Source organism: Manis pentadactyla, chromosome 2, assembly GCF_030020395.1.
Source record: "Manis pentadactyla isolate mManPen7 chromosome 2, mManPen7.hap1, whole genome shotgun sequence".
NCBI lineage: Eukaryota > Metazoa > Chordata > Mammalia > Pholidota > Manidae > Manis > Manis pentadactyla.
This window is the reverse complement of record NC_080020.1, coordinates 129,226,282-129,242,859: the sequence shown is the minus strand read 5'-3', so window position 1 is coordinate 129,242,859 and position 16,578 is coordinate 129,226,282. Positions and strand designations below refer to the sequence as shown.

The following is a 16,578-nucleotide window of genomic DNA, read 5'->3' as shown; positions in this document are numbered from 1 at the left end:
TGTAGATGCACTCATCCCACCAGCTCCTGGACTTGCCATGGGAATGAGGAAGGAGATATCTAAGCTGGCCTGTGCATACAGTAAAACAACAAATTTGACTGGATCTATACTGTTGGAACTCAATCAAGAATTAGGAGAAGTGCAAATTGTAGCGCTCCAAAATCTTACAACTACAGACTATTTACTGTTAAAAGAACATAAGGGATGTGAACATTCCCCAGGAATGGGTTGTTTTAATTTGTCTGATTTCTCTCAGACTGTTCAAGTTCAGTTGGACAATATCCACCATATCATAGATAAGTTTTCACAAATGCCTAAGGTGCCTAACTGGTTTTCTTGGTTTCACTGGAGATGGCTGGTAATTACAGGTATGCTTTGGTTACGTAACTGTACTCCTATTATGTTAATGTGTGTGCACAATTTAAGTAGTAGCTTAAAACCTATACATGCTGAAGTTCCTCTACAAGAAGACATGTCAAAGAAATAATCAATCTTCCCATGTTTTCTGCCGCCTGCTACTTCTATAGCTTTTCTTCTTCCTTCCTAATTACAACCCTTAAATAGAATTCGTGCCTCATATCAAATTTACTGAGTATCATAATTCTTCCAAGTGGTAAAGATACCTCAAGACAAATGCTGGGCATAGAAGCTACAGGGCATAAATATGCAAAGAAAAAAAAAAGCTCACCATTTCAAACAATAAGGCTTCTCTCTCACTTACCAACTTTACATTTCCCTGTATGGCCCCGGAAGATGACTGGTTAGCCAGAGACGGGTAAGATTCCTCAAGGGAGGAACAACCTAAGACAGGCACAGTCGCAGGGGGATCATCAGGTGAGAAATTGGGGATCAACAGAGGTGAGGCTTAGAACCTCACCCCCCCTGTTCTGAGAGAAATCTTCTGCATACATGGATGTTTTATTGCCTTTGTCTAGCTTGGATTAACACATAGTCTACAGGCACACACCTGATCATCTACATTTGCTCTCTTACAACACTAAACCAAGTTTTCTACCTTTACCTTGTATCTACCTACCACTTCAGCATTTTATTAAAAATAATAATAATAAAGAGAGAAATGTGGTATCCACATATAAATCAAGTATAAAAATCAAATGAGTATTCATATTTGAATTGACTGTTTATAGTTCATAATGCATGAGCAAAACCGAAGGTTTCTATGATGGCTGCCCTTGTACTGTTCACCATGTAAGAACTTATTCATTATGTAAGAATTTGTTCTCCATGTAAGAACTTGTTTATTATGCCTCAGGAGATTGGAGACTGACGATAATTAGGCTTGGGGTGGATTAATGATTGTGCATTGAGCATTGACTCCCCTATACAGAATTTTATTGTTGTTAACAACCATTTGATCAATAAATATGAGAGATGCCCTCACACACACACAAAAAAAAGTATACACTTCCAATGGTAAAATAATAAGTAACCGGGATGTAATGAATATAGTCAAGATATTGTAACAGCTTGGTATGGTGATAGCTGGTACCTAGAATTGTCATGTATATAAATGTTGAATCACTATGTTGTACACCTGAAACTAATGTAATGTAATACTGTGTGTCAACTACCCTTCAATAAAAAATAATTATCTACAAAAAATAAAAAATAAAATAAAAATAAAAGTATTGAATCATTGCTAAACTTTCTTCATATGATAATTATATTATATGATGTACGATAATGTCTTTCACAGAAGATACATGCTAATATATTTTAGGGATTCAGAGTCACAAGATCTACAACTAAGTCTCAAATCAGAATGAGATACTGTGCGTATGTATGTATGGGTATGCAAGTATATGTACATACATTCATATATGTATATGTATATATGTGTATAAGTAAATGTAAATGAGAGAGACTGTGGTATATGTTAACAATTGGTAAATCTTGGTATATAGGTGTTTGTTGTTTTATTCTTCCAGTTTTTCCATAGGTTTGACAGTTTACAAAATTAAAGTTGGGGGAAAAAAAAGACAACAAATCCCAAAGGGTCTTTTTCCCCAGCTTTTGTTTGGATGTTAGTTAAGGTTCAGATCAGCTAAAGTGGAAAATCCCCAAGCTGCTAAAATAAATAATCTGTTCTTATCTTTTATAATATTTGGATATTTTAGTACTTATAGAGCACGGCATCTGAAAACTAGCCAAATAAATACGTTTTTATATATAGTTGACCCTTTAAGGGATGCCTGTTAAGTAAATAAATGCATAAAATTATACAGCCAGGCATCCAGGCATCATGATAATCACAAGTTTTTACTTGGAAATGTTTCCCAGTTTGGGAGTTACTGCTTTCAGCTGTAATAATAACAGGCTTTTCCGCTAAGGGAAAAATACTTGGTATTTAAAATAAATATCATCAGTGCAATGTTGCAGTGTTGAGAAAACATAAATGACCTTTTTTTCCCATTTAAACATTAAGATCGCCCAAAGGTCTCATGAATGTGTATTGGGGGAGACAAATTCCAACTGACTGAGAGGGGATAAAAAGACTGGTTACAAACAGGCTTCACCATCATTTTAAACAGTGCCAAAGCCCCTTTTATTTGTGGCCTTTACCCAGGGAAAAGCACAGAATTTTGTCCAAGCATGTTGGTATACATTCCTACTGAAATCTGGATTTTTCCTGTTGAACACAATTCAGAATGTAATTACGACCTCAGGGAATGTCATTCATTACTTCCTAGGAGTTGACTTAAACCAGCGTTGTTCTGAATAGTACAGCTATCTTTATAGTTATCCCAAGGCCAGTTTTAAAAGAATTCACATATTTCTCCAGGGGAGAGCAAAAGGTGTAAAGACTTCTTTTTTGGTGAGATTTTAGATCCTCAGTTTTTTTTCCTTATGGGAAAACAGAAACAAGTATAGGCTTTGTTCCTGAGGCCTCTCTTAGTCTGACATGACAAATCCTTTAACAACAAGACTAAATAAGCATCCTGTTGTCTATGCTCATTTTTTCCTTTTTTTTCCTTTAACTGACAAAATATCAGAAACTATAGTAAATAAAACTTACTGAAAGGCTATGATGCATCTGACACCATGCTAAGTGAACTACCTACAGTTACCTGATGCAAACACGACAAGGTCCCTGTAGGACAGGTACTTTTATCTTCCTTTACAGAGAAGGAAAATTTTAGAGCTAAGTTAGTAGGGTGGTGGTTGGTCTGATACCAGTCTTGCTCCTATCATACAATAACAGTCTACTTCCTGCAGATGAAGGACACTTGTTTTTCTTTATTCCATTATCCATTTAAGAATTGTGGTGAAGAGCATACAGAAACACAATCGGATAGATTGAAACAAATCCTTTTAAGGTGGCGATTTTATTAGTTGTCTCTACCAGCTGGTAGGTTAGGTCTTCTATGAGTGTATTTACCTTTCTAAACTCTCAGCAGGAGTGGACATTTATTTGTCAATGAAAATCTGTACAGTTGACTAAAGGAAAAAACAGACATCCTGCAGGAATGATTAATGTCAAGGTAGCTTGCCTTGACTTAGGTCAAAAATCATGGAAGAATTCAGCTGAATTCTCAGGGATTCTGCTTAGAAGGGATAAAGAACAGTAGTGGGAGATTTGGAGGTAATACAACTAGTTAACTAATTTCTATTCATTGACTCGAGGACTTGGTGCGTTGCTGAGTGCACATTCGACATCAGAAGCTACTGCTTCTCGTTTGCTCAATAAACATGATCATCAGCTCTCACCCAAGTCTTGGGCCGTGGACTGAAGCCACTGAGAGGAATCACCACAGTTGCCTGAAAGTCTAAATTTGCCATCTCTGTTGATTTGTTATGCATAAGGTAGGATGTTAGCAATAAATCATAATACTAACTTTACACCAGTCATTTTATAGCAATCATGGTTCTTAGCATTATCTTCCAAGTAAAGTAATAAAGAACTCACATTATTGATGCCCCTAGGACATTTTCCTTTCAATCTTTGGATCTTTCAAGAATCATTCAAGAGTCAGGTGGAGGACAACCAATTAGAAGATACCGTGTTGTAAACTTTAAGCTTTGATAATGTTTATCTTGGATGACTGAGTATATTACTTGACATTCCTCTGTGCCTGAAATGGTGTTATAAAACCACACCGTGCCTGATGACATGATTCATTTCTACTGGGAAATCTTGGAAGCATGCATATTGGTTGAAAATACTGAGAAACCATTTACTAATTCATTAAAATTACACATTTTAAATTGTACAACTGAAAACAAGTAATGATACTTGTTTTCAATTGCAGAATATTGTACTCTTTAAAAAGGTCTCATCTTATACATCTGATTTAAAATCTTGCATTTATACCTGGCTAATTTTATTTTTCTCTCCCATTTAATAAATCCAGCAGTCCCTGCTATTGAAATGTGTTGGCCAACAATTACATTTCTTCCAATACGCCCATCATTATGAACAAGCCACCAACTTTATCAGCAATGTCATGACCAGCTACCATCTGTTTTTAGCTGTTTCCTTTCAAACTGGTTTATTGGAAAAGTATAATATGTAATCATCCAATGATTCTAAAAGGCTAATATGAGTTTTTCCACCTAAATTGTTACCTCTGCTTCTCTGAAAAAAACAAAATCTGGGTGAAAAAAAATGCCAAAATTCTAAGACCTCATGTAATAGGTCCAGAGAATGAGCTTCTTCTGGAACACACAGGATGTTGTTATGGTGTGAATTGTTTGTTAAATAAAGGCAATGAGTAGGGAAATATGTTTGAAAGTAACAATTTTAAAATACAGTATTTTTTCTTCATCCATGAAGTTGTATTCATGGTATAACCTTCCCTGCAAAGTAATGATACTTGTTTTCAATTGTAGAGTACTGTACTCTTTAAAAAAGTCTGATCTTATACGTCTGATAAATAACTTTGCTTTTATAATAGAATATTTATGAAAGTTGTAATTCTTTGATAGATGAGGTTTGTATAATGCTCATGCACACACATCCTTGAAGCTCAGTATTTTATGTTTAGGGAGTGAGTAGGCAAATATTTGTTTCAATTTCTGCTTATAGACTATCTTGCGTTTTCAAAGAATTGTTTTTCAATGTGAAATCTGTGTAATCAAACAAAACAATCTCTTTCCAACTTCCTTTAGGCATGTGATTTTAAGAGACATGTGAATATTTAAAGTGATAAGAGAGCTCCAAGTTTGGGGAGTTAAAGGATCTGTAAGTAAGGTCACTCACAAAATCTAGGAAATACTCTGCCTGAAATCATAGCAAAGATAAAAAATACAGGAAAAATTACTCATTATAGGCCCTATTTTGTTATTTGCATTTTAAATAAAATTAGTTATATTGTCTTTCCCCTCCCTTTCCCTCTCCTCCTTCCTCCTCCTTCTGCACCAGCTTCAATTCTCTGATTATTCCCATGATGACACAAAAATAAATATTCCCTAACTTAGAAAGAAATCTTTTTTTGATGCTCAGACCCTTCCAACTTAATGCCTACTTTAGTATGTTAAGAAGACACGGCCATCAGAAAGAAGTACTCTCTGAGGAAAGACTTGACCAATTATGTCCTACCGTTGAGGTTTAAAAACTGGAATGCTAGTTTGTAATTAATTCTCCTGTGAGCTTGATTCTTGCAGAACTGCTAGGATGGTATTTCTGAATGTAACCGCGTGTGGGTCAGATCATGACCTATGGTTCTACTTCTGTATAATAATTTCTAATTTTCGAAGACTTTTTATAAACATCTTATCCTCACAATATGTCTTTGAACTAGTTCTAATTATTTTTCCTATTTTAGAGTTAAGTAAACTAAGCCTGAGAGATTTAAGTTACTAGGTCAAAATCACAAACTCATGGGTGGTGAAGCTCAGATGTAAACAAAGTTCTTCTGTTTTTCCACCATAGGACCCTTTTCCAAATAGAACATAGATTAGGTATTTTCTGACTCTCTGCCTGATGATTTAACTCTTACATCATTTGATTTCATCAGTGTTGCATAATTAAGGATTGAATGATGAATGGCTTACTAGTATCACAGAGGACTGCCATATTTAACGTGTGTATGGAACTAAATCAGTTAAATGAGCAAAGTAACCTCTATCGAGTTACAGATATACACTGAAATGGAAACTAGAATATATGTAATTGGAGACTCCATTCCTCCACCAGACTAACACGCCAACAAGGATGACAAAAATGTTTGTGTGTACTTCTTCGCAGACTATTCCCACATCAACTAGTCCTTCAGACACTTGGTGTCAAATTTTTAAAGTTTATTTTTAATTTTTTCAGTTTATTGTTATGGATAATTTAGCATTCCCATTTTCTTTTAACAGAAGCACAGAACTCGTGCATGCATGGCCGACTTCCAAGGGTCTTGTGATGATCCTATTTCCCAGAGACTGATCAACTGGATGACTTTTTCTAATGACCAATACTTCAAATAATGACATGTAAAATATCTGCTATTAGCCTTTTTCCTTGACTATGACTACCTAGTAAGGAATAAGCAACAACAACAACAAAAACTGTTGACATAGAAACTTCACTTCGGGAAAATATTGTTGCATAATTTTTTAGTAGTGATACCTATCTTCTCTTAAAGGCAGAGCCAGCATTCTGACTGTGCAGGTCTATGTCCTATATGGATGTAATTATTAATGGGTATCTGTAGTACATAAACATAAATATTAATAGTAAATAGCAGTGATCATTTTAATCATGACTAACATTTTTTGTTTACTCTATTCCACACATTGTAACTGATTTAATGGGATCCTCACAACCTATAAGGTTGGTAGTAGTATTATCACCATTTTACAAATGCAAAAATCTTGCCCAAAGAAATGAAGCAGGCCAACCAGTTCCCACTACTAGTTAAGCATGCTGGTTCCAGATTCCACATTCTGAACCATGTTCTGCCCTACTATATGTATGCTGTACTGCTGTGCATGTATGACATGACTGAAGAAGAATGGAGCAGAGTTTCCAGGAGAAATAGACACACACAACACAGAACATCTAGAGTGCTAGCCTGTCCCTTCATCAGGTGAGGAAGGTCAGTGGCCAGGAAGGTACTTGGCATAGAATTCTCTTGAATCACAAGATGTAGCACTAGAGTAAGTTGAAAGACATTTTCCGTGTTTCACCTAGTCTCCACTCCATGAAGACAGAAATTTGGAAGAAATTTCTCTCAAACATTCATGTGTTTTTCTCATCCATAAATAATGTGACTCTTGTAACTGATCATGTTTGCCATTTTTTTTTTCTTTTTTTTAGCTTCTGGGAAGTTCAGAAAGAAATGTGCAGGCTGCCTTACTCACTGTGTGTGACTTTAGGACGCCCTTTCGCTGATCATAGCTTTTTGTTATTTCTCTACCCCATTTTCAGGGGCCATGGTTTCTTGAGCTGTTTTCTCTTCATTCTGTTGTATGATAGAAATTCCTTCAAGGCACTTCAAATCTTACTGAGAGCAGACTAAGTACATAAATAAATTTAATTTGTAAGATAAAATCTCAAAATATGCTGTCTTATTGAAAGTCATAGAATTGTCATACATATGGACCACTGAGATTTACCAACTGTTAAACTGAAAGGGTTAGTTTAGTTTGACTTAGTTTCAAACAGAGCATTGTTACATGAAACCTTGCTTCACATAGCCTACTACAAAAATAAGTTTTGTTCCATTTTGAAAAAGCTATTTATAGAGTGTTTCCCATTCACAACTGGTTGTATGACGTAAGGGGGTAAGAGTTTTCTGGTGCATGGAGACAAATATTAAAGGAGGATTGCTCCAGAATACTTAATAACTTAGAAATTAGTGTTATTTTGGATTACCTAGTAAAAAACTTAACCTCCACAATGCTTCAGGGATACCAGGCTTCACTACTCAAAACAATTTGGGAGTTGCAAATTCCATGCCAATTATTCAGATGTGGTTAAGAGGTCATATCTTAAACCAGGTTGCTAAGATCTCTTGATAGTGATGACTGGAAGCATCGGTGAGGCTAGTGACCCCTGACTTTTAGGCAGCACTGACCCCAGAACACAGCATGCTGCTCCTGTTTTTGTTTACCGGAGGGAAAGTGGCTGAAAATAAAAAAGATTTCCCCACAGTATCCCAGGGTGGGGAGAGAAGGAAGGATCCTGGGGGAAAAAGGGAAAAAACAAAAACCACTGCTTCTGGATGAAAAACTTAACAAGCACAGAACACAGGTGATCAAGATAAGTCAATGCAAAGCATCAGCCTCCCCACAGCCCACCTGAATCCTCTCTGCAATGTGTGGTGTGTTCAGCGAACACACGATTTACCTTTGTATCCTGAGAGTTTTGCCGTTAGTATGTTGAGATGACGTGTTTTCTTGATGGATTGGTTTCCTGAGCGTGCTTCCAGGACAGAGGTAGAGGAGAGTGGGCCTGGGGCTCTGATTGCCTCCCAGAAACTGGCAGCTGCCTTTTCCTGGCTGGCTTGCACTTCATGGGTCCTGTGTGGTACGTCTTGTGCCAGAAACAACAGTCATGGCAAGACGCGCTTCAGGACTGAACAGAGTTATCTCTGTCCAGCACATTTCCAAACGCAGTGAATAAAGGTATGAACAGATGGGTGGATTCACGTGTTCCATTTCCATCTGGTAAATCTTACGAGCTCTTTTGCCCGTGGTATGTTTGTTTTCCATCCTTGAAAATATTTTTTCCCCAGGTATAAAATTTGTATTTGAAGTTGGTTCTGGCAAAGTCAACCATATAATTCTTATGTTAATCCCACAGATGTGTCTGTTTATTCACATCTAAAATATTTGTTTTAATTTCTGTTCTTTATATCCAGGGTTTGCCAATACTTGAATATTCTTTCAGGATTTAAGGGTCACTCAGTTTGTTAAAAAAATAAAAAATGAAAAAAGTGAAGGAGAAGCTTAATATGAGTGTTAGTGTTTTATAATTCTTACTAATTGATGCATTACATAACAGTAGCAGTGAACTATTTTTGGTGATTAAAACGAAGCCTTCAGTGTTTATTCTTATTTATCTTTTATTCATTGACTTTAGTGTCCTATTTTTAGGTGAAAGTAAGAAACCCCAGAATGTCAGATGCAGGTTTCCTGTATTTATTAATTTACAGAGACATGTGTGAGGCTGATTGAGGGACCTCTAAAGGTCGCATGGCTGAGGGTTAGAATCATGGTGAATGGTTTGTATATTTGAAGATTACAATCTGGAGAAACCCCACTTTGCATATTTGGAACCAAACTTCATGTCAAAAAGGATTCCCTCTCATGTTCCTTTCCCTCCTTTGACTTCCTAAAGACAAATACAGAAAACAAAACGCCATCAAGAGTAACGATATTGCCCTTAGACTTCAAGTCAGAAAGAGCAAAGGAGGTTTGCACCCTCAGGACTTCCCCGTGTTTTGGGATTAAGTGATGTCTGCCTGACTGTTCTATTTAGTGTTATTATATAGCTTCGTACAGAATTCTTGTACATAAAAGAGGTCAGACTATCCAATCGCTACAGAAATAGTCATGTTCTGACAAGCACGATAATGAACAGGAAAATTTTCCTACTGCCTGGGACCAAGCGTGAATAGTAGAACTTATATTTAACATGAATACAATTACAGGAAAATGAAATTAATATGTTATCACTTTTTTCTGAAGTGATTGATAGAGTCAAAATAAAAGTCATGAATTAAACTGTTCCATGACTGTTGCTCAGGTGAAGAGCACCGTCCTGGGTGGAGGGCCTGCTGCCCCAGAGCAGCCCCCAGAGCTGCCCGCAGGCTGCCTCCCCCTGCCTACGGCTCCCCCTCCTTCCCTGCCTCTTCCCCCTTTTCCCTTCGTCTCTTTATCTATTTCTTGCCTGCTTTCCTTCTTTTCTACTTCTTTCCATTCCTTCTTCTTTCCTTTCCTTTGTTTAATTAATTCTTATTGGTTTTACGATCTCAGAACCACAAAAGAAGGATCCAAGGTGTGTTGGGAGAGTTCAGAAAAGAGAGATTTCTGACAGTTGGAGGCATGAGAGAAATTCTCAGGGGAGAACCTTTGGTGCAGGACTTGAAATCTGAGTGGACTGTGTGTATGTGGAAAGGAGAGAAAGAACATCTTGAGTGGATGGGAAGTTGGAAGCATCATGGAGACCTGGCATCCTAGTTCAAATATTTGGATTCTGTTAGGCTGTATGCTGTCTTTACAGGTTTTTCTTTTCTTTTTCTAATTGTGTGTGATTTAAGTATTTATTTCAGGGGGTTGATACAGTACATGGCATGTGTGATGAACTGAATAGGTAGAGAAGGAGGTGGAGGGAGACTGGTTCACAGGGTCTGAATCAGGAGAGCGACAAAATAGAAGGGATGCTTAGAAATAAATTGCAGTCTCACTCAACAGCTAATTGCATGTAGAGAGCAAAGCATATGGTGGAAGCCGAAGGTGTTTGAGGTTTTAAGCTTAGTGATTGGCAGGATAAAAGTAATGTGATTGTGGAGACATGTATTGAGAGTGTTTGCATGGGAAGTTGGAGGTGTCAGTTGGGAATTTGGGAACTTGTGTTTCTAATGTGATGGGAAATAGAAGCTTTGCATTCCACAGCTATTTGAGCATGACTTGCATGGATTGTACAATGGAGGTGATGATGGACTGTAAGAAATGTCCAAGGATAATAAATGTCAGAGGAGAAAAGGGCTGACGTGATGTGACCCGAGGGATGATGAGACTTATTTCTTGAATGGTGAGTGATGATCCAGAGAAATCCGAATAGGAACATGAGCTACTCAGAGGGATGGGAGAGTGTAAACTCTATAGAGAGGTTGATGGTTTTAATTCAAGGCTTGCTTCCTACTAGTTGTTTTCAATGTAAAATTTGATTTGTTTTCCTGGCTGTTCCACCCAAAGGAAAAGATCATTTGTACCCACTTAAAAAAAAAATGAAGTACCTAACTCTTTTTTAATCTTGCACCTACTTGTTTTTTAAAATGAATGTCAATACAGTAAAGTTACAAATTCCAAAACCTGGCTTTTTCTTAAGCTCTTAAGTTCAACTCAAACTCTCATTATTCTATTTATAAATCTGGTACCATTCAGCAATCACTTTCAAGGGGACCTTCACAACTTAGTTAATTAAGTTTCATTAAAAATTTAAATAGCATTCATAAATTTAATATATTAATTTCTCTTTTTTAAGGTCTCTGATGGCCTAACAAATTAAATGGTCCCAAGTTCTGGAGAAATCTACATAACTGTAATAAGTGAATTTAAATGTACGGTAACCCTTAGTTTCACATAACATTGCAATATCTTTTTACAAACCAGCGAAGTTTTCTTCTAAGTTTATAATTAAAATAACCAATGTAAATAAATTACCCCATCTTAAATTTGATAAATATATAAATAGCAAATGTACACAAATTATTTCTAAACACAAATATGTTAATGCCATGGGCTTCTTTTTGCTTCATCATCTTTGTCCTTTGCTTTTCACCTGGCCTGTTCTAAGAAGAGTTATACACCAGAGAGACAGTTCTGCCACCCAAGGTCTGGTTTCCTCTCAACTGTTCCCTTCCTTCAGTTTAAAAGCTAGAAAATGAGATATTCAAATTCTCATCCTGTCTTGCAGCCACAGGGGGCTGCTTGACGCTTTTCTGTCCAATTGTATATGTACAGTAGTTCCTATTTTATTTTATGGATTAAAAATGCCACAGATATTTATTACCACAGAGAGTGGGATAGTGAGACCTGGTAATTATCATATCTAAAACTTACGTGATCCTTACTGTGTTCTGAAACCCATTTTGCATGCTTTCTATGGGCCAACTGTTATATCCATAACAACTCCATGAGGCAGATACAATTATCATCCCATTCCATTTCGTAGATGAGTGGCCAGTAACACAGAGATGTTACTCACTTGCACAGAGTCACACAGCCAGTAAGTGGGCAAAATTAAGAATGGAGGCCCAGCACCCTAATTTCCAGATTCACTCCACCTCTTCACCATAATCACCTCTGCCTGATCCTTCTTCTGCCAGGCGTCTGAAGCTTCTCATTGCATCTCTTCTGCAAAATTGATGGTGTGGTGTTAAAGCAAACAGTTTTCCTGTGTCTTCCCATTAGACCAAGTGTTCCTTGGCTGTTTGTATTTTTTACACCCAAATCACAGCCACAGAATTTCTCTCCCCATAGGTGTTCAACAAATACTTCAATGAACAAATGACTCAAGATCTAATATTACAAATGTCACATAGATAGACCTACTTTAAAAACCTCAGTATGCCAAATGACTAGAGGTCATTCCTTGGAATTAAAAAAATAGCAAATAGGTGCAAAAGTGACTTTTCTTACTTTATAAAGAGGGTGTTGTCACTTTGCTGACCACTTTGTGCAGCACCATCATAGTGAGGGAGCTGAGAAGTCCCTCATCAGATCTGGTAAGGAAGCTGATCTTGCCGTGGCTTGAATGAAATAATAATGTTACTCAGAGTTCTCCAGGGAAAGAGAACCACTGGGAGAGGTAGGCAGGCAGGTAGGTATTACGAGGAACTGCCTTACCCAGTTATGGAGGCTGAGCAGTCCCATGATCTGCTGTCTGTAAGATGGAGATGAGGAAAGCTGGGGGTGTCATTCAGTCCAAGTGCAAAGCCTTGAGAGCCAGGAGTACCAAGAACAGGAGTTCATGTGCCAGCTCAGAAAAATTAGGCAGGAAGCACCAGATTCTGCCTTCTTCCGTCCTTCTGTTCTCTTCCATCCTCCATGACTGAATTATTCTCACTGACATTGAGGAGGGCACGCTGCTTTACCGAGTCCACCAAGGCAAATGCTAAGTTCATCCAGAAACACCCTCAGGGACACACCCAGAGGCAATATTTAGTCAAACGTCTGGTTACTGTGTGATTCAGTCAGGTTGACATACAAAGTTAACCATGACAAATAAATATGTAACAATTGGAAAAATGTATAAGTGTTATGTCAAACAAGTATGGCTCATGGAAGTTACTCATTAAGCAGTTATTTTTGTCTCCCATGTCTCTTCAGTACTCAGTTGGGGGCAGTGCCTCCCTCCCTGATGAGCACTCACATGGGCCCAGACTTCTCATTTGTCTTAGATGAGGTGTGAAGACCCCCTGATTTCAGTAGTTCAGTTGCCCCAGCCCTTATAGTAACGAAGACTCCAACTCGATTCAAGTTTCTGTCCCTCCCACTCCTCACTGGGTGGCTGCAGGTAGAGAGCCCACAGCCTGCCAGTGCAAGAAGCCAGCCTTGGTGCTTTCTTCTCTTTACTGACCTTCCCTTCTGCTGAAGTGAGGTTCTGAGACTTCCAGGCTGGGTGTGGGAGAGAAGGGGGCCCTTGCTGGCAGGTGCTTTGGTGGCACTGCTGCCCCATTGTCTACACTTAGCAGAGATGTCCAAGCTGACTCTCTCCCGAGAGGTGTCTCTTGGTTTTCCAGAGGCCCTTGCCATTGGGGCCGTCTCATCTGCAGCTCCTCCCACGTGGCAGATACATCTCTTCCAGATTTGGTATGCAGCTCTTTCCACACATTTCTAGTTACCTGACAGCCACTTGGGCTTCCTCGAAGATGCTTCTTCAGACCTCCAGCCAGGCCTTAGGGGCAGGATCTGAGACACGCTACCCCTTGCTGACTCTCACCTGCCCATTGACTCTCTTTGGGTCACAGGAAACACTCACGAAGCACCTGGATTCCCCAGTTAGAACCCTTTACTCTGCTTCAGGCACCCTCTTGCCTTTCAGATGCTTCCAGCTATAATTCAACAGTTATTGTCCCAACTGTATATTAAGCTCTGTAAAAGGGTTTTTTTAATAACAGCTTTATTGAGATAATCACAAACTGTATGATTCACCTGGTTAAGTGTACAATTCAGTGTTTCTTAGGATATGCAAGAGTTGTTCAGCTATCACCACAGTCTGATTTTAGGACATCACCTGGATAGGAAACCCCACATCCATTAGCAGTCACTTCCCATTCCTTCCTCCCCTGCAGCTCGAGGCAACCTGTAACCCCTTTTTATCTCCCTAGGATTGCCTGTTCTGGATATTACATGTAAAGGGAATCATATATTAATCTTTTGTGATGGGCTTTGTTTAATTAGCATAAGGTTTATAAGGTTCATTCACATTGCACCATGTATCAGTACTTCCTATTTTTATTGTCAAATATTAATCCATGTACAGAATTAATAAAATAATTAATTAATTAATTAATTAATTAATCCATTTTATTTATCCATTCATCAATTGATGGACATTTGGGTTGTTTCTACATTTTTGGCTATTATGAATAGTGCTGCTTTGAACATTTGTGTGCAAATTTTTGTGTGGACATATGTTTTCACTTCTCTTAGGTATATACCTAGAAGAAGAAGTGCTGATATATGTAACTTCTTCTCACCAGCATTGAATAAGGGTTCCAATTTCTCCACATCCTCAATAACACCTTTAATCATCTTTTTCATGGGAGCCATCCCAGTGGGTATGAAGTAGTATCTCATTGGATTCAATTGTTTGTTTTTAAAGCCTCCTCCCTTTCCAAGACTGACACTTGTGTGGGGACAGAGTGTCCCATACCTGCTTCATTTGGTGATGGATATGGGGCACTCACAGCAAAGCACTTTCCAGAGAAAATATCTTCCAAGAGCATTCTCTAACTTCCAACCTCTGAAACCTCCTATCTCAGTGAGGGTGAAGGATTTCAGAGTCATCACCCTGGTTTTCTGCCACCTCCTTTCCCTCAGGGTGTGCACAATGGCATCTGCCTCTTCCCTTTATGTGTTGGATTGTGTGTTAACCTGTTGGAACTAGAGTTTTCAGGCTTCAGCTGAAATGTCCACTTAACTACCTGTTGTTGTCTCTAAAACAAGTAGCCAAAGCAATCTTAAGAAAGAACAAAGCTTGGAGTATTATGCTCCCTGACTTCAGACTATACAACAAAGCAACAGTAATCAAAACAGTATAGCACTGGCACAAGAACGAACCCAAAGATCAATGGAACAGAATAGAGAGCCCAGATATAAACCCACACATATATGGTAAATTAACATATGACACAGGAGGCAAGAATATACAGTGAGGAAAAGACAGTCTCTTCAACTATTGATGTTGGGAAAACTGGACAGCAACATGCAAGAAAATGAAGTGGAACACAAAAGTAAACTCAAAATGGATTAAAGACCTAAATATAATATATGAAACCATAAAACTCTTAGAAGAAAACATAGGCAAAATCTCTTGAACATAAGCATGAGTAACTTTTCTTCTGGGGAAAATAAAAGCAAATATAAACAAGTGGGGCTACATCAAACTAAAGAGCTTCTCTACAGCAAAGGAAGCCATCAACAAAACAAAAAGGCATTCTATCCAATAAGGGGTTAACATCCACAATATATAAAGAACGCATATGAGTGAACAACAAAAAAACAAATAGCCTGGTTAAAAAATGAACAGAGGACCTGAATAGACATATTTCCAAAGAAGAAATACAGATGGCCAACAAGCACATGAAAAGATGCTCAACGTCACTAGTCATCAGAAAAATGCAAATAAAAACCTCAATGAAATATCATCTCATACCAATCAGAATAGCCACTATCCAAAAGACAAGAAATAACAAGTGTTAGTGAGGATGTGGAGAGATGGGAACCCTCCTACACTGTTGGTAGGAATGGAAATTAGTGCAGCCACTGTGGAAAGCAGTATGAAGGTGTCTCAAAAAACTAAAAATAGAAACATCACATCCTTCCCCCTACCCAGTAATTCTACTCCTAGGAATTTATCCAAAGAAAACAAAATCTCTGATTTGAAAAGATATCTGCTTCCCTATTTTTATTGCTGTACTATTTACAATAGCCAAGATGTGGAAGCAACCAAAGTGTCCATCAATCCATGAATGGATAAAGTGCAGCAATACATACAATGGAATATTAGTCAGCCGTAAAGAAAAAAAATCTGTCATTTGGGCCATCATGGATGGACATAAAAGGTCCATGCTAGGTGAAATATGCCAGGCAGAGAAAGACAAATACTGTATGACTTCTCTGATAACATGAAATCCAGAAACAAAACAAAATGAGCAGAACAGCAAGAGACTGATAGACACTGAGAAATAACTGGTGGTTTCCATTGGGGAGGAGGAGGGGTGGATGGTTGAAACAGGTGAAGGGGATAAAAAGGCACACAAAAGATTGAAATACAGTTGACAGAACAAGTTTTGTTTACATTGCCACTTAGGTTTGAGTTCTGCTGTTTTAGCTTAGTCACTTCTGTTTTAGCTTAGTCATTTTCTGTTACTGTAATGATGAATGCACTACATTTATTCACAGAAACAGAATGAGTGTGTGGCAACTGTGTTGGGCAACTCGATTTGCTTTATATATTAAATAATGGTACAACAAAAAATAAATCAACCAACTATACCAACTTACAAAAAAACACTGACTATTGCAAATAGTCACAAATCACATGTGAGAGTATTTATGTATCTAGTGAGAAATTATTTTTGCTGGCAAATATATGTATGTTTCCTTGTCTTCCTAAATCCTTACCTTTTGAATAAAATGAATTTGAGGTGGCTAACCAGGAGATCAGAATAA

General features: G+C 37.9%; 1 protein-coding gene across 3 annotated transcripts in view; it reads left to right on the top strand.

The window, feature by feature from the left end:
* Window positions 1–16,578, top strand: part of FBXL7 (F-box and leucine rich repeat protein 7) — a 408,357-nt gene that overhangs the window by 211,996 nt on the left and 179,783 nt on the right. The gene's annotated exons all lie outside the window — the stretch shown is intronic.